Consider the following 18,826-nt stretch of genomic DNA (forward strand, 5'->3'; position numbering starts at 1 on the left):
AGGCACTTGTAGGTCAGACAAATATAACATAACAGTTATAATGAAATAACCACAAATGTCTTTTCTGTGCTCACAGCATTATCAGTTTTATTCAACCCCCAAGTGACATTCAATCTTAGTACTTAGTACAGCATCCTTTTACAGTTATAACAGCTTTTAAACGTGAAGCATAGCTTGACACAAGTGTCTTGCAGCGATCTACGGGTATCTTCGCCCATTCTTCATGGGCAAAGGCCTCCAGTTCAGTCACATTCTTAGGCTTGCGCACTGCAACTGCTTTCTTTAAGTCCCACCAGAGGTTCTCAATCGGATTTAAGTCTGGTGACTGCGATGGCCACTCCAAAATGTTCCAGCCTTTCCTCTGCAACCATGCTCTAGTGGACTTGGAGGTATGCTTGGGATCATTGTCCTGTTGAAAGGTCCAACGTCTCCCAAGCCTCAGGTGTGTGACGGACTGCATCACGTTTCCATCCAATATCTCCTGGTACTGAAGAGAATTCATGGTACCTTGCACACGCTGAAGCTTCCCTGTACCTGCAGAAGCAAAACAGCCCCAAAGCATGATTGACCCTCCACCATGCTTCACAGTAGGCAAGGTGTTCTTTTCATCATAGGCCTTGTTCTTCCTCCTCCAAACATAGCGTTGATCCATGGGCCCAAACAGTTCTAATTTTGTTTCATCAGTCCACAGAACACTATCCCACAACTTTTGTGGTTTGTCCACATGGCTTTTGGCATACTGCAGTCGACTCTTCTTATTCTTTGGAGACAGCAAGGGGGTACGCCTGGGAGTTCTGGCACGGAGGCCTTCATTACGCAGTGTGCGTCTTATTGTCTGGGCTGAAACTTCTGTACCCACATCTGACAAATCTTTTCTCAGTTCCTCAGCAGTCACACGGGGACTTCTCTCCACTCTACGCTTCAGGTAGCGCACAGCAGTCGAAGTCAGCATCTTCTTTCTGCCACGACCAGGTAGCGTTTCAACAGTGCCCTTTGCCTTGAATTTGCGAATGATGCTTCCTAAGGTGTCTCTTGGTATGTTTAACATCTTTGCAATCTTCTTATAGCCATTGCCCTTCCTGTGAAGAGAAATCACCTCTTCTCTTGTCTTCCTGGACCATTCTCTTGCCTTCACCATGTTTGTAACCACACCAGTAAATGTCTAGAAGGAGCTGAGTATCACAGTCATTTTAAAGCTGCCTAATTGGTGCTTATTATGCTTGATTGCTGCTCGGTGACATCCACAGGTGTTTTCAATACCTGATGGAAAGCACCTGTATGAACCTCTGTTCTTCAGAGTGGTAGTCTTTAAGGGGTTGAATAATTGTGGCAATGAAGAAACCACATAAGAACCATTTACTACTGTATTACATAAACAATTGATGTCATTTTAGTTGCATTTGGGTAGTTACAACGTCCTTGTAGGATTTGATTCTGAATACAATTCCAAATGTACACTATAGTCCCTAAACCCCTTTACAGCATTGGGGGTTGAATAATTTTGGCCACAACTGTATATTTGGCTATACCACAATTATTATGGATATTCTTTTATATACAATTTAGAGACAAAAATAAAGGAATCTGGTCAAGATTTATCAAACGTAAAGCAGCATTTAAAGTGTAAATCCTTAATATGCAAAATGCTCAGTTCACTAATGTACTTAAAGTAACATTCATGTTATTCCAATTATAAAATAAGCTCTGTTAATGGTGTTTTAAATTCCCTTTTAAAGCTCTGTTTTATTAAATGGTCACATAACCACCATTTGTTAGATCATCTATGGCCAGTAAGGGTGGGGAGAGTAGATTTCTGATAATCGGCACCTCCACTCTGTTGCTTCAGGTGTGACTATTGTTTTACTACACAGTCAGGGACATTTATCAATCCTGTCACAAGGCAAATCAGTGCTAAACAGGATTTATTACAAAGCTACAGTCTGAGTCATAAAATTCTCCTTTGACTATTCTAAAGTTGCAATTGCTGAATGAAAACTGACCCTGATTACCTCTTAATAATGTGTCTGTTTATTGTAGAAATCTGTCAATAATAAATCTGTCTTTGAATTTTGCAAACTGTCACTTTTGACTGCCCAAGAATAAAGATGCACAGACTAGAAACCTGTCACAGAGACTTTTATGAAGAAGATGCAGCCTAATTTGAAACTAATGGTATTGCTTAATTGCTTGATAAGTTTCTGCTTAGTTTCTGCTTGGTGGCTGCTTTTTTGAGGGTACGACTATGGGCATTTAGTCCTATGATGACATAGGCTGACTAGGGGACTGTAGGCTTGCCAGTCCTGCTTTTGAACACTATCTTGATTCTGAACACATAGAATACTGGTAACAGAATGCAGCAGGAAGCTGTGGAACTAGGCAGAAAAAAATCAAGGTAGGAAAAAATATGTCAAAGTAAGGATGCAAAACAGTTTTACAGTGAAAAAAGTGATTGTATTTTATTTTTATTTATTTAATTATTTAGTATTTACATACACTTTTTAAAGCATCCTAAATTGTGCTTAAAGTGTAACTAATAGCAAAATTGGGTTTTTTTCAGGATAGTGCTGAGTTCTTAGAACACGTAAGTTTTTATTGCTGCTTGTCCCAGTGGGGACACTAGTTATGGTGACCCTGGTTCCCTCACTTTGCATGAATTTCCTCTCACTTCCTGTTTTGGTTGTGGGGCAGGCAGTGAAGGGAAATCTCCCCAATGGGAGGCAGATGGTAAAAAAAAGGACTGGGTTTATAACCTTCCCTCACTCTATCTAAAATGAAAAAAAAAAACGTTTTTGCCTTTAATTACATTTCTAGGTTAGCTAAAGTACCCAATTAGGAAACAGTGGTAGAGAGTCCCAATAGTGCACAGAATTGAATGATCCCACCCCCATGTAATTGCTATTTGACCATCTATGGCTAGCCTTAACACCGTTCAGTCAACTCAGTAAATTAAATATTAGTAAAAAGCAATATCAATGAATATATAGCCTTCCTGAATGTGATTTTATCAAGTCAGACTAGAACGATCTTTGGTAATACAGAACAATGGAAAACCCAAAGGCTCAGTCAAAATGTTAAAGGATCTGGCAAACAGTCAGTATGTCTGGTTTACAAAAGTAAAGTGAACCTATGTTAATGTTAAACTTCACGTGATGTTGAGAAGCTTCTATTTTTTACATTTTCCTGTACGTAATTGTGTGTTAGAAATCAGTACAGATTCACATCTACTAAAGTAAATAACCCATAATCTGCCTGAATAATTGCATGGAGACCTTTAAATCTATAATGGCTAAAGCAGACATAAACCAGTGTAATTGTTATCACCACATATAGTGTGTTATTTCATTGGAACAATAAGAATGTAGAATGTGAAAAACCGTCTCTACTTTTTCTGTAACTATGCAATGAAGACTTTTTTTTTTGCCACATGTCTTGCTAAATAAGTTAACATTCTTACAGATCATTATGCTAGTTGTCAACAAGTTTAGCAGTTCATCAGATCCTGGCACAAAAGAAGGTGTCAAGATTAAAGCCTTGATAAGGTAATGAGAGTCTGCAAAAATAGACTTCCAATTGAACTATATTTAAAATTTCATATTAAATGCATTCACCTCTTTAGTTGGCTCAGAGTTTGCAAAAGTAAATCAATACATGATGTACTTCGTAATGTTGAATGTAAAATCATCAAGATGAATGTGCCTACAAAACAATGTTATTTGGTCTTTACAATATATTTTCTTCTAAATGATTACCATGGCCTCCCATTGTCAGAAAACAATTGAATTCTAAAACTGGATTTACCTGTTGTTGGTTTTTATGTGGTTTCATAGTGCTGGAACACCTAACAAGTAGCAAAACTACTTGAGTGCGATTTAAGGGCACGTTCTGTAAACAAGTCCAAAAAATCCACAACTTGTGAATTTTAAAGTGCACTCCATTGAAGAGATGAACCTTGAAATCAGTTATCTTAGTTTTCAAGGCTCTTAAGGAAAGTATTTTTAAACATAGGGCATTGGGAGCTGGAAATACTGTTCGTCAGGGAGCAGTTCTTTTAATAGGGCTTTGGAGATGCCCATCCTAATGGCATGTGACTTGGTATTATTCAGAAGGAGGAAAGGGGTGCACACTCACTGCTCCCCCACTCCCACTCCCCCACTTTCCTGGTCAGTCAGTCTGCAAGCTTGGATAATGGTTTTGAATTGATTTCGGGGGGACCACATGCTTTTTTTTCTTGCTTTTTTTGTAAAGGATCCAAAGGAAAGAAAAAATCCAAAGGATCCAAAAGAAAAAATCCAAAGGATCTGGTATGAATTGTGGGGAACCTCACATCACTCGTATTTTGGGGGGCCCCACATCATTTGATTGCATCCTAGCAATTAATTACATTATCAGTTGGTAGGATAAAGGCAGCTGACTCACGCTTAGTTGCAAAGGCAGAGGCAGAACAGGAAGAAGCTGTCATTTATTGGGCATTGTAGTATCAGTAGAGGGCAGAGGTTCATGCAGGCCAACAGGTTAAACAGGCCTTTTGGTTAGCCCGGTCCATCAATCATATACATGCAAAGTTTGGAATGAACCCTACATGGCCATGATTTCAAACCTCATCCACAATAACAAGTTGTGGTGGGTAATGATGGATATATCTGGACTTATTCTCTGAGTGCAGTAATTTTGTGAACTAACATGGCATGCTCAAATGAAACTGCCAAGGATAACCCAAAAGGAGGCACATTAGTTTGGAGCCGCACTTACCTAATTAACATTCTATCATAGCATTTCTTTTGAGATCAATGTACCAATTTTAGGTAAATGATTTAAAAAAAACATATTTTTACTCTTAAAATTTTAGGTCCCTAGACTGTAAAATCCTGAAGGGAAGGATCACATTAATGAGATATATGAAAGACCAGGACCTCATTCAGTTGAAATCCTTAAGACTGTCTGAGGGCCACTATAAAGGATTAAGTGGCAGCATGCCGGAAAAAAAGTCAGCATGACATGTTTGTTGTAGGACTTCCATGCTTTTTTTTGCAGAATGCTGTAATGTTTTGCTAACAAACCTTAGTCCATTTTGTCACTACAAGTATATCATCTGCCCCCTACCTTTTGTAGTACCCTGTAAGTAGGGGTTTTATCAATAGGCACAACATGCTATATACTAGCACATCAGAACACAACAATTATTTTCAGTGTGCTCTGGTGCTGGATACCTTTCACACAGTGCTGCTCAGACATGGTTGCTCACTATAACATCTATTACATTGCCTGGATGAAGAATTCTGCCATTATACCTCCTGATCATCAGCAGTAAACCATCCACAGCATTTGCTTAATATATGTTTCATAGTTTGTGGCAGTTGCAAATACAGATTCTTTTAGTTTCCAGTATGCTGCCTTTGCACAATGGTTGCTAACTTTTCCAGTGGGCGGAGGCCAACAGAAAACACATACACAGGAATAGTAATTATGATTTCCTTTAAGGTCATAGCAAGCGCAAATTGAATAGAGCATAAAGAAATTCATAGGGCACCTCTGCTCGGACAGACCATAACTTGCAGAGAGTCGGAGTTACTTCTGATAGTAACTGAGAAGGGCACTGAAGCAGCTCTTTCAAGAGTAGGAGCAGGACTCTGAGTACTGGAAGAAGGACATAAAGGCACTTCTAAGTGTAGTATTCCAGTAGTTTATTATAAAAAAAAAGGTGGTTAAAACACTTACAAGATCGTAGATGCATGTAGGCTCATCATAGTTAAATCTCCTGTGCAGGGGTCCTGTCACTGTGTATCCCTCATGCTGTGCCAGCCAGCAGCTGCAGGGGAAGCAGAGAGCAAAGGTTCAAGATGGCCGCTGCTCTTCCAGAATGCTTGTGCAATGCACACTGTTGGCGTGGTGCGCATTGGCCAGACGTGACTTCAGGAGGGGGTAGTGACGTGTTTCGGAGCATGCGCAAATTGCTCCTTCATCAAGACATCTTGAATAGAGGTATATGGTGTGTAACAGGGCCTGTTCAGCACATTCATGCTGCAACAAGTATAACCACTGGGAAAAAATGTATATAGAATATGTTTAATTGAGCTAAACATACCAGATATGTAGAGTAAAATCATTTGCTGGCGAGCAGCAACAACCAGCTCATTAACAACGCAGTAAATTATTTGCAAATTTTGGTTTTCATGTTGAATACATATACAGTAAGTAACACAAGTATCTGTTTTTCACTTTTCAAGCTCCCTTGATCATTTACCTGACACCTACGGTTTCCCTTTGTCTGCTATTTCAGTAGTTCAGTGGTACTACTTCAGGAGAAAATCCCCTTGAACCCTTGAACCTTCCCTTGAACCTGAACTCCTTTTCTATTATAACACCCATAACATAATGACATTTTTACCAAAGAAAACATAATTGACTGATACTCACTTTGCAAAACAAACTTTCACAACACCTTCTGGACATCCGTCTACATTTTGTTCAAATAAACAAATACTCAAACTCAAAATACAGCATCCTACCTCCCCAAACCAAAGCAAAACATATTATTTTTCCATGAATTGAATTCAGAAGTAAAAAATGTCAGCCTCCATAATTTTCTTACCATATATACAATATATATGTAAATATCGATTTTTCTTAATTTTTCATTTGGCAATTTTGGACAGTAGTGCCAACATGAGAAAATACAAAACTTATAAAAAATAACAAATTTGGAGTAGTCAGTCCAAAGTAGGTGCATAGAAAATCCTGAAGGATCTGAAAGAGCAGAAAACCTGTTTTGAAGTTATGATGGGAGTATGAAACAACCCCACAGTAAAATCCCAAACAAAGACATATTTGGTGCATTTTGTAAACCAACTGGAAGTGCTGTATTTTTTTTTTCTCATTCAGAGTATGGGAGAAGAGGCAGGAGGGGAATACAGTTTGAAAGCTGCTGGGTTAGGAAGAGGAAAACATTGAGTACTTTTCTTGTTTAACCTCCCTGGCGGTTTGATTATGCCAGATTTTTGGTGCTGAAAGCGTTACCATTATTTTGCATGGAAATTGGCGTTTTATATTGTAGGCCTGTAATTTGTAGAAATAACTCACTGAAATCTGTACGAACAAGAGTCTAGTAAACATTCCGGGTAGGATAAAACTTGAAACACGAAACCATAAATTATAATTTAATACATAATCATAAAAAATAATAATATAATAATAATACATTTTATTCAATAATATAATCAAAACAAAAACACTGAAATTTGAAATATAGCGCCAAGTTCGCACATCACTAAGCAAAGTCGCAAAATCGTTTTCAGTTTCTGATGACGAATTTCCCCATGAATCATTATCACGCAATTCTGCAAGTGGTTCTGATTTACTATTGCTGTTCTCTAGCTGGTCTAAAACCGCTTTTGACCTAAAGTGACGCTTTTCGGACGCCATGGACTTTTCTAAGTTTCCAGGCAGAAAGAACAGTCACAATGCAGGCAGGGCACAGGACAAAGCACTAGGGACAAAATGTATGTGAAATGGTTTGAAACATTAATGTTTTGCTATGTCATATTAGTTTACTAGAAAAGTACAGTTTCTAAAATTTTTAAATTTGCTGCCGGTTCCAGTCCCTGCGAGCCTCGGGATGTACGGGGGCCGGAATCCCTGAGCAATGCCGCATGGTACACCCGAGTGTAGCTTGGGGATACCGCTTGTGGTACTGAAATTTTACCATGAGCTACACTCGGGAATACTGCCAGGGAGGTTAAAGACAGGATATGAGCTTTGGACTCCCCCCCCCCCCCCCACCCTTACCATCTCTGGTAAAATTTCTGTTGTTTACAGAGCTTAAAAGCTCAAGGTGAAATTCAAGAGTCAGAAGTGACTTTACCACCACCAAAAACAGATAATCTACAACTGTGCTATCTCCTTAAAAAACATACAGTATATACAAAACACATTTATAAAAATAGGAAATTATAAACAATTGTTTAAAAAAAATAATAAATTTTTTCATATCTTACTGGTTTCCCTTTAAGACCTTTAGCAGGGCAGGTCGAAGAGTTTTAGGCTAAGCATTATTATAATTATAAGTGCTGACATGCTTTAAAGCTGTGTGGACACAATTAGTATTTTCCCCACAGATTACACTGTAGTTATTGCAAAGTTTGACAAATAGTAAAGGTGTTAAGTAATTAAGCTTTCACAATCACTGAAAACTAATTGATAGACAAACACTTCAGGACTACATCTAAATAATGTTATTCAGTGACACTTTGCAGAGTGGAACACAATCAGTAAAAAGTATAATAATGATGAGGTCATTAAAAAGCTGTGAATCTACTCCATGGACCTTGAGAATATACAGTAGTTATGAAATTTAATCTGTGAGATAATAAATGGAATTAGCATATGTGATTTTTTTGTGCACTTAGAAGACTTGTAAAAAGGATACCTATTTTAACTACTTACTCCATGTATAGCTATACCATCCCAGTGCAATTTGGACAGGAGTTTTACTAGTAAATAACTTTCACAGAGAAGCACTGTGCAAATTTAGTTGCTCTGGGCTATCCATTTTTACCAGGAGAGGGCAACTTTGGCAAAATATGTACTGTAGTTGTAGCTTCTTTTTTTTTCAGTAAAACCTTAGAGTTATGATAAGCACCAGAGTTTAATAATAAATTTACATTGGCCTGGATGCTGTCTTAAAAAAGAAGAATGTAAAAGGCCAAACTGTGCTACTGTATATCTCAAAGCTATTATAACAGCTTACAACAGATAGACTCATTAAATAAAACCCATGATTAGTTATAAGTTACTTAACACATGTAGTCCTTGTGCCATGCAATTCTGTTTACTCACTACAGTCCACTTATTACTCCAGTCATGGGGCCATCATCAAAAATCTAAGAATCCTTACTTAATGACATCTCAGTCTCCTTTGTACTGCTACATTTTATTTTTCTTTATCAAGTTCTCACACTAGTCGTGTTTTGCTTTCGGCACATCCATGGTTATCACTCATTTTTGTGTTTGTGATTAAGGTGACTGCATCACTGGATGACATGATTGATTATGGATTTACATCTTTGGACTTTTTTGGAGGGTTTTATTTTTCATCAAAGGATTTTTCAAATAGTGTGGTGTGTTTTTTTTACTGTATACATTTTTTGTGAATGAGTAGGGGTATTTCCTTTAGTAAATCAGCCTCTTTATACCGATAAAAGGGTTATTTCCTAAGATATAGTTAACCCCTAGGACTCGCCTTTTTTTTAGGGTTTTAAAAACACACAGAGGACTTCAGATTTAGGTAATGATGCCTAAACATTCAATATTCTGTAACGCATTAGTTAGCTGCTCAATATATAAAAAATCAGGGAAAAGAGAATTGGAAAACGCTGGGGAATCCCGGTAAGTGTCTGAAAGTGGAGGTGCCACCAGAATGTCTGGAAGGGTTCTACCTAATCAATGTGCAAAAACAAAAAAAGAGGCAGAAAAAAGGCTGCACACCTAAAAGGCTAAACTTATGCACCATAAACAGTTATAGGCCATCGGAGACATGACAATCCTGCATGACAGAGGACTCTACCCCCCCGAGATATCAAGATGAAACCCTCAAGGATGGACCAAGGGTAGAATTGGTCCACTGTGACTGACCTGACCCAACCCTCCAACACCCAACCCCTGACACAAACCACCCCACCAGCCCTATCAACCCCCCCATACCTCTACAGGGACCCACAAGAAACCCTTCCCCTAGATGGAGAACCCTCCCATCCTGCCACCCCCCTCCCATAGGGAGATAATACCAGCCCACTGACAACCCCAACCCCCCAACACCCACTAGGTTGGGATGAGCCTCCTACACATGCCGGAGGCTCCTAGATAAGTCAACCATGCAGATATTAAACACAGCTAAATGACAGACATAAATGCATAAACATATAGCATTAGTTAATATGGGAATATACAATGGCCATGGCTAAAGAGGATAACAAGGTATAAAGTCACCATACAGAGCAAAAGCCTCAAAGTCCATGCACGACGTGGTATAAATGACCTCTTGTGTGACCAGAGCCAGATGAATGGAGGCAATTATGAAGGTAAGGAAATGAAAGGTTATTCATGCAAAAGTTGTGAGAAAATGGATGACACTGGTGCAGCCTGCTGAAATCGATCAGCTAATAGCCAAAGAAGGTATGGCAGCCATGGAGTGAGGGTGGTCAGCTGGTAACTGGGAGTTTCAAACAAATCGAATACTACCAGTACTCGATTTGTTTACCTTCCTGGTCACTGATAGCCAGAATCCAACACCCATAAGCCTGGAAGTACTTAGAGAGGACCTTTTCTTGGTTCACCAAACGTGGGAGGATCAGAGAAAAGATGTTTGCAGATCTTCTCTTTGCTCTGCCATTCTAACATCTGTTGGCCTCCTTTGTGTTAAAACCAAGGTTAACACAAAGAGTGTGGGCTCGTTTGTAAAAACTGTTGCCCACAGTAATCCTCAGGGGTATCTGCCTTTACATAGAATTCCAAGCCACAGTACCCATTAGGGTTAACACTAAGAAGCTGACAATTTGAAAAATTAGCACAAAATTAGCACAAAAAACCCCAGGAGAGAGCAAGGATAGTGGGGGTGGGGGGGATACTAATGTACTTTGTTGTATTTTTCCAAAAATAGAAAACAATGGAGCAAAAATACCAACCTTTGTAATTGGAATGTTCTTTGCATGCTTGTGTTACGCTCTCTTTAGATTTTTCAAGTTACATGTGTTGCACCATGCCTTCAGAAAACAACACTCTTCACCATATTATTATTATTACTATGGTGTGGGCCAGACAGTGCAAGTAAAAAATGGAAAAAGTAAGGAGTTTTGGTAGGACATAGACAGAGAGCCTCTTCTACCAGAAAACTGTGCCTTCTAGTATTATTTTCTGACTGTAGTTCTGCTTTAAGATGCAGAAAATGTTGTCTGATTGGTTCTCAAAGGTTTTTGTACATTCTTTCTCTTTACAGTCTATTAAACAAACCCACAATTTCATATATATTTCTGAGCCACTAATTTTTGTCCAGTTCACTGTACCATTTTTTTATATGATCTAAGTCAATTTTTCCCATGGTAACATTATTATCTGTGAATTTTAGATGTTAGAGGATATAATTTAAGCATCATTCATAATGCTTTAATGGCATTCAGCCAGCTGAGTATATATATTACATTTGGGGAACGTAAAAGAAAAAAAAAGGAAAAAGGAATTAATATAGTTACTGCAAAATAGAAGTAAAATTAAAAATGCTACCTTGCTGGAAGGAAAACATGTTTCCATGCATTGCCTTGGCTCTAATGATAATAGGATGTAAGAACGATTGTAGCCTCATCATTTCCCACCAAGATGACAGTAAACTGTCACTGGTAATGTGCTGTTGAACCCATTTTTCTTCCTTTGTTCCACTGAGTGAACAAGACATTACAAGGTCACAACAAGGGTAAGTACTACTGAAATAAATGGAAACAGAATGACACAAAGTCCATTTTGCTCTTTACAATTCACACCATTATATATTGTAAAAAGTAAACAGGTTAGATTGACTATTGTATTAATCCACCTCTGTAGATAAGTAATCTACCTTTCGGAGGAAACTAAGAGCCAGCAGAATAAAATGGGAGAATTAAAAGTCACTTAACTTGTGCCTACACTCATAACTAAATCAGCCCATTGACACGCAACAGGCGTGAAAAAGACTAAGCTATGTATTCTGTAATGTCCACCTAGTTCTGAAACAGGGAGGATTATTATGAAGTGTTATTACATAGCTTAGTGAAGCCAGCTTTGTGGCTTAGTAATAAGACCTTTCTTCCATTTATGAATAATAACAGGGATATGTACCTGTAAATAGTGTACTGCTCAGCCCAAGCAGTGAAGAGTGGGTTTGGCCTCCATTATATCCTGAGCACCGTTGCTTTTATTGCTACATTCGAAGTAATCCTGATGTGTTGCTACAGAGAGAAGTTTCCAAAGCAATATTCGCCAACAAGCAAAAAGACAGCTTATGTTACTGTAAAAACCACTAGAATGTGCAATTTTTATTTAACTAAAATATTAAGGCAAGGGCAGCTAAAATGTTGGTGTCATCACCCCTAATGTTAACCTTACTTTAGCATGAGTTGGATGGTCTACCTGTTGTTCTCCAACTACACTTGTATAAACTGGGCTGGTTATCAAATAGTCTGCTTCCTAATGACCAGACGATGACAAGACAAGACCAGACAAGACTAACCTATTGATGTAAAAATGTCTGCTACACAGTTCAACTGGTGGCTGATTGAATATGTAGCAGTCTGTTATCAGTAGGACTAAGGCACATGGAGGCATGCCACATTCCCATCCCAAGGGAACGTGTTGAGGCTTTCTGCATATTTTCTTTCTTTTTTTTTCTCTTTTTTATAGTAAGGTTAATACAGAAAATTGCACATGAACAATATGTATTCTTCTATGCTTTAATCAAATTGGACCCTCAGCTACTATTCACATTTCACTATCTGGGAGGGGTGTTGAGGGTAGTGCAGGAAGGCCTAGATAGTTGGTGGTAATAGAGGATTCTTTAATCAGAAGGACTGATAGAATAATTTGTCATCAGGATCGCCTCAACTGAATGGTTTGCTGACTCCCTGGTGCCAAGGTTCAGCATGTGGTGGACCAGGTTGATAAATTCCTGTGAGGGGCTAGGCATGACCCAGCTGTCTTGATCCATTGACAGAATACATAGAAGGTGGAGGCTCCTTAAGAATCAATGTAAAGAACTAGGCTGCAATTTGAAGGGAAGGACCTCCAAGGTGATATTCTCTGAAATATTACCTGTGCCATGTGCAACTCAGGAAAGACAGGGAGAGATTAGAGAGCTAAATGCATGGCTAAAGACCTGGAGTAAGAGGTAAGGATTTGGTTCTCTAGAACATTGGACTGACTTTTCATCGGGGTGCAACCTATTTGCTAGAGATGGTTTGCTCCTAAATAGAAGGGGGTCTGCTCTGTTGGGGGAGAAGTTCATGGCATGGCTGGAGGAGTATTTAAACTAGGATCTAGGGGAGAGGGATTATTAGATTGTTATGGGGCAGACAGATCAGGCAGGGGTAAGTCCTTATTGGTGGGTGGAATGGGGAAAGATGGGGGGAGGGCTATGGCAGGTGATAAGAAGGTTCCCATGTTACAAACAACTATTGGAATTGGTACCATTTGTACGAAAATAAAAAATATGCAAAATACGTGTGCACAAGGTGTCCATGAATTAAAGTGTTTGTTCACCAATGCCAAAAGTCTGCCAAACAAAATAGGTGAGTTGGAAGCTTTTGGTGTATGAAGAGAACTATGATTTAATTGATATTGCTGAATCTTGGCTTCATTCTTCACATGACTGGGGCATTAATATTCCTGGCTATGTTCTGTTTCAGAGAGACAGGGTAAAATGGAAAGGTAGTGGTGTCTGTCTGTATGTGAGAAGTGATCTCAGAGTGAGTGTGAAAGAGGACCTAGTTGATTGGTGAGTGTGATGAGGCTGAAGCATTAAGGGTGGAACTGTACATGGGGGTACGTACTACAAAGGTAATCATTCAAGTTTGTTATAGGCCACCCATTGTTAATGAGGAGGTGGAGACTCAGCTCCTTGCACAGATCAAAATGGCTGCAAGGGCTGTCCCAGTGATAATAATGGAGGATTTAACCTACCCAGAAATTGACTGGAGTATTGGCACAGCAGGAACAGTTAAAGGGCAAAAATGTATAAACCTACTACAGGACAATTTTATGGTACAGTTCATAGAGGCCCCAACTAGAAATGATCCTCTGCTGGACCTGGTAGTCTCAAACCATACAGAGCTTATTACTAATGTCCATATAAAAGAACACCTGAGTAGCAGTGATCATAACATCATTTCATTTATTGTTAACTGTAAACAACAAGCACACACATGAAAATTAAAACCGCTCAACTTTAAGAGAGCTAATCTTCCAAGGCTGAGAGCTGCTCTCCAAAACTTAGACTGGGAGGGAATATTGGCATTGATGAACACAACACAGAAATGGGAGTTTTTCAAAAAGGCTGCATGTGAACACTGCAAAATATATTCCCATGGGCATCAAGTTTAAAAGGCTAAAAGGCAAACCTACTGTATGTGACTTACTGCCAAAGTTAAAAAAGCTATAAATATCTTTTATTAAATATAAAAATGAAGGAATGTTATTATCGTTTAAACACTACAAAGTATATAACAGAGAAAGTAAAAAGGAAATCAAGGCTGCAAAAATTGAAAACGAACAACAGATTGCAAAAGATAGCAGGACAAACCACCAAAAATTCTTAAAATATATTAATAGTAAAAAGGTCACGTCCGTACATGTAGGCACTTTACAAAATAATCTAGAGTGTGTGACTTGGGACAAAGATAAGGCAAATTTATTAAATACCTTCTTCAGCTCTAAGTATACAAAGGAGCATGGGGGAGCATGGAGAAATGCTGACATAATCAGACCTCTAGGGAGGCTACAGAATTGAGCTCTGTCATTTCAAAGCCATTGTTTATAATTTTTGCGGACTCTTTAATGACTGGCACAGGACAACTTGATTGGAATAGGGCCAATGTGGTGCCTATTTTTAAAAAGGGATCAAGTTCTTTACCAAGTAATTATAGACCTGTTAGTTTAACATCTATAGTTTGGAAGATACTGGAGAGTTTAATAACACATAGATGAGTACTTGCTGGAAAAAATATTTTAAGCAACAGACAGCATGGATTCATGAAAGACAGAAGTTGTCAAACTAATCTAATTTATTTTTATGAGGAGGTGAGCAAATCTTGGACAAAGGGGTGGCGGAAGACTTGGTATACTTGGATTTTGCAAAAGTGTTTGACACAGTTCCCCACACACAGCTTATGTGTAAGGTAAAGTCTACAGGCTTGGAAAAATCAGTATGTAAATGGATAGAAAACTGGCTAAAAGATCATATTCAGAGTAGTGGTTAATGATTCATACTCTGAATGGTCTAGGGTTGTTAGTGGTGTACCCCTTGGTTAAATATATTTAATAAATGATATAGGGTCTGGGATTAAAAATCCCATTTCAGTCTTTGCAAATGACACCAAGCTGTGCAGTGGAATAACATCCTTACAGGATGTCTCCAATTTACAAGCTGACCTCAATGCACTGTTTAATTGGGCAACTATGTGGCAAATGAGATTTAACCACCTTCCGCCCACCATATAGTAATATGACGGACGCAAGGTGGTTCTGTCGTTCTGAGAGGACGCCATATGATGTCCTCCCATTCTCACCGCGCATCCGCGGCTCAGGAAGCGCAGCACGGCGATTTGCGGTGCGCTGTGTCCCTCGGACACAGCGGATCACCAATCACAGAAAGAGCCGAAGGTGTCGGCTCGGTTATTGGATCAGCTGTGTCCAATCACAGCTGATCAAATGTAACAGGGAAATGCTGGTTATCGGCATTTCTCTCCTCTCGAGCTGTCACGCTGACAGCTCGTGAGGAGAGGAGAGGCGGTAATTGGCTTTCCACAGAGGGGACGTGTACACTGATCATCAGGGCACTGATGATCAGTGTGCCCTGATGATCAGTGTAACCCCAGAAGTGCCACCTGTCAGTGTCCATTGTGTCAGTGCTCATCAGTGCCTTGTGCCATTGCCACATCAATGTCACATATCAGTGCCTACCAGTGCACATCAGTGCCGCCTATCAGTGCACATCAGTGCCGCCTATCAGTGCCTGTCAGTGCCCCCTATCAGTGCCAGAGTGCCAGTCAGTGCCGCCTATCAGTGCCAGTCAGTGTTTCCTATCAGTGCCAGTCAGTGCCACATATCAGTGCTGCCTATCAGTCCCATATATCAGTGCCATGTATCAGTGCTGCCTTTCAGTGCCTATCAGTGATGCCTGTCAATGCCCATCAGTGCCACCTACCAGTGCCTCCTCATCAGTGCCTATCAGTGCCACCTATCAGTGTCTGTCAGTGCAGCCTATTCATGCAGCCTCATTAGTGCATATCAGTGAAGGAGAAAAATCACTTATTTACAAAATGTTATAACAAAAACTAAGAAAAAACTTTTTTTTTTTCAAAATTTTCAGTGGTTTTTGGTCTGTTTAAGAAAAAATAAAAAACCCAGAGGTGATTAAATATCACCCAAATAAAGCTCTATCGGTCACAAAAAAATGATAAAAATTTCATATGGGTACAGTGTTGCATGAGCGTGCAATTGTCATTCAAAGTGCGACATCGCTGAAAGCTGGAAATTGGCCTGGGCAGGAAGGAGGTATGAGTGCCCTGTAGGCTAGTGGTTAATGTTGATAAATGTAAGTTTATGCACTTGGGGGCTAAGAATATGCATGCATCATACATACTAGGGGGGTACATCAGAGGCAACCAAACTGATAAGAGGCATGGAGGAGCTCTGCTTTGTGGAGAGATTAGAGGAACTGAATGTATTCTCTTTTGAGAATAAGAGGTTAAGGGGGGATATGATATTCATGTATAAATACATCAATGGTTCATATAGAGTTATTCACACTTAGTTCATCACAGAGGACAGGGGGCACTCTTTACGTCTGGAGGAAAAGAGATTTAATCTCCAAATATGGAAAGGTTTCTTCACAGTAAGAGCTGTGAAAATGTGGAGCAGACTCCCTCAAGAGTCTGTTCTCGCCAGCTCAGTGGATTGCTTTAAAAAATGCCTGGGATTTTTTCTAGATACACAGAATATAACTGGATACTAACATTTATAGGTAAAGTTGATCCAGGGAATATCCAATTGCCTCTTGTGGGATCAGGAAGGATTTTTTTCCCCTGCAGGAGCAAATTGGATCATGCTTTGCTGTTTCTTTGCCTTCCTCTAGATCAATTGTGAGCATAGGATTGTAACTTTTTTTTTCTGTGGTCGAACTGGATGGACTTTTGTCTTTTTTTCAGCCAGACTATGTAACTATGTAACCAACTGTTGCTGAAGGCACTCTTGCTAGGTAGCCAGCAGAAGGAAAGATGTGAGCAAGGGGGGAAACTTCTGAAGTACACACTACAGGAACAATGGAGTAAAGCAATACAATACCAATACTTTTCCAATACTTGGGAGAAGGGGCACTCTTGCTATGTAGCTTGCAGAAAGAGAGACAGGAACAAGGGTGAAAACGTCAGAAGTGGTCACTGCAAGGACCATGCGTACATCTTTACTTCTGCTGGATACCTAGCAAGAATGTCTTTATTAACTGTTGGTGTCACCTAGTTTCCCATTAGAGAGGTTCCTCCTAGCGATATGACCTGATCAAGTCAGATTATTGTAAGGGCAACTTTACCACTGTTATCTACTTACAAGTGCTTTTTTCTGTACTATTCATTGCACTCTATTTTGTGTTTCTGGCAGAAGACATATGTCTGCGGGATTGTCAGGTACTTTTTTTTAAATACCTGATATTCCATGACAAAGAAAGTAGCTAAACATTTTAAGTGAATATATTTAGTTATTGTGATAGCTCACTATTTAAAACAGTATCTTTCTTTCCCATTTAACTGCAAGCAGATTTGAGTACATGCTGTGATTTTGCCCTGTTAAACTCTTCAGTCCATTTTGTGACATTGTAATTCATATTAATTTGCAAATTGCACATGGTATGTTTTTATATAGGGTTAAAATGGATTACTTATTTATTTATTTATTTATTTATGTCTGTATTTATTTTAAGAGACAAGAAAAAAAAATATTTCTACATTCCCATACATCACCCCCTATTCACCTGAACACACATCTTGGAATACATCCAGAAGAAAATATTTCAGTGAAATATGTGTTTTGCTTTGGGCATTAAGGCACCTTCAGCATCTTGGGTTGCACAGGGAGGCTAACAGTGATGAAAAATAGAAACAGTGTATAACTTTAGAGCCCAATTTTTGTTAACTTTATATTTTAGTACACAGCAAAACATCAGGACTTTTAACACTGGACCAGGACAGGGAACTGACAATGAAGAAATAAAAGTTTATTTTTTCCTTCAAAATTACTTTTTCTTCTGTTATAAATGACACAACAAGACTTTGCCAGGGCTGTGGGGGCCAACAACAATAGAGGCTGTTGGTTAGTAAAAACAAAATACAAAAAAATTATAGGATGCAACATCACCTTAGTGGAACATCATTTTTTTTTAAATTTTAGAAGACTAGTAGCCTTTGTATGGACAGAAAAGCTGGCTCTAAACATTTCTTAAAGGATTTTTTTTACTGAGTGGTACAGTTCTATTTTTTTTCTTTAATTTAAATATTTATTAATTTTTCAGATAAACAAGTTATACAAACATACTCATTAAAACCTTAGCAAATTATCAAAATATTTATCGTTTCATCCCTTCCCCCCGCCCCCCTCCCCCTATCTATATATAACCCCCCCCATCCAATCCCTGACCCCTTCTGCTCTGCATTTTCCTATTCATTTCTGGAGATCGTAATCCCTATAAAAGAAGAACAAAATATGTTTCCATATTATTCTATGTTTATCCCCCATAACCTCTAAGGCTAGCCTTGACTTATTGAATTCCTCCCATTTGTTCCATCTTGTATGGTGACTCTCCATCTTATCTTCATTCAAATGATAAAGTTCCTCCAATTTACATATTTGATCCACCCTGTCCACCCAGTCCTTTATTTTCGGCACCTCCTGTCTCCTCCAATATTTGGTTATCAGTCCCTTTGCTGCATTCAAATAGTACAATAAACCAGATTCTTTGTATTTTTTAACTGAAAGCTTAGTACTATGAAAAAAGCAAATCTCTGGGTCTACTAGAATATAAACCTCTGTAATTTTCTGAATC

At 38.9% G+C, this 18,826-nt stretch overlaps 1 protein-coding gene across 1 annotated transcript in view; it reads left to right on the plus strand.

Moving 5' to 3' along the window:
• Window positions 1-18,826, plus strand: part of CADM2 (cell adhesion molecule 2) — a 565,882-nt gene that overhangs the window by 24,972 nt on the left and 522,084 nt on the right. The gene's annotated exons all lie outside the window — the stretch shown is intronic.

This window comes from Staurois parvus, unplaced genomic scaffold (assembly GCF_062004578.1).
Source record: "Staurois parvus isolate SC_StPar_1 unplaced genomic scaffold, SC_StPar_1.0 ptg000299l, whole genome shotgun sequence".
NCBI classification, from domain to species: domain Eukaryota; kingdom Metazoa; phylum Chordata; class Amphibia; order Anura; family Ranidae; genus Staurois; species Staurois parvus.